This window comes from Octopus bimaculoides, chromosome 20 (assembly GCF_001194135.2).
Source record: "Octopus bimaculoides isolate UCB-OBI-ISO-001 chromosome 20, ASM119413v2, whole genome shotgun sequence".
In the NCBI taxonomy this organism is placed as follows: domain Eukaryota; kingdom Metazoa; phylum Mollusca; class Cephalopoda; order Octopoda; family Octopodidae; genus Octopus; species Octopus bimaculoides.
The window spans coordinates 1,479,378-1,479,924 of record NC_069000.1 but is presented as its reverse complement, the minus strand read 5'-3'; the positions used below and the strand labels follow the sequence as shown (position 1 = coordinate 1,479,924).

At 35.8% G+C, this 547-nt stretch overlaps 1 protein-coding gene across 3 annotated transcripts in view; it reads left to right on the top strand.

Moving 5' to 3' along the window:
• The window catches only part of LOC106877543 (uncharacterized), a 40,384-nt gene that overhangs the window by 5,677 nt on the left and 34,160 nt on the right, over window positions 1–547 (top strand). The gene's annotated exons all lie outside the window — the stretch shown is intronic.

The window sequence follows — 547 nt, the reverse complement described above, 5'->3', positions numbered from 1 at the left end:
TTTTTTTTTTTTTTTTCTTTAAAGAAAAGCATGTTGCTTAAATTTCAGGTCAGTTTTGATCTAGCAGAACCTGCTATTATGGTCAAAGATACTCTAACAGAGACGTTACCGTTTATTTATTAATTGTGTGTGTGTGTGACACCAGGTTCTCTAGTGCATCCTTACTTGAGGTAAATTTGGCTGTTAATTTTAGGAAGTCAAGCTACCTTGTAGAGGCACATTTGTTGATTCCTATTGTTATTTAGTTTCGTTGTGCGGAAGAAATTTACCTGCAATAGTAATAATGAATAAATTATGAGGTATAATATGATGGAAATTTAGCTGCTGTTTCTAGCGACCTTAATAGAAGCTCGGTTTGTCGCTTATTGAAGCAGCAGAGATCATGCATGTGCAACTGGATCCACTGATGCGAGATGCAAGCATTGAATTCATCCGTGACCATCCGTTTGTGTTTTGTTTGTTTTGTTGTTTTAGAAATATTTACTTATTTGATGATACAGTCAAATGTGAAGGGGACTGCTATTTTTAGTGGATCAAGCAACCCCCC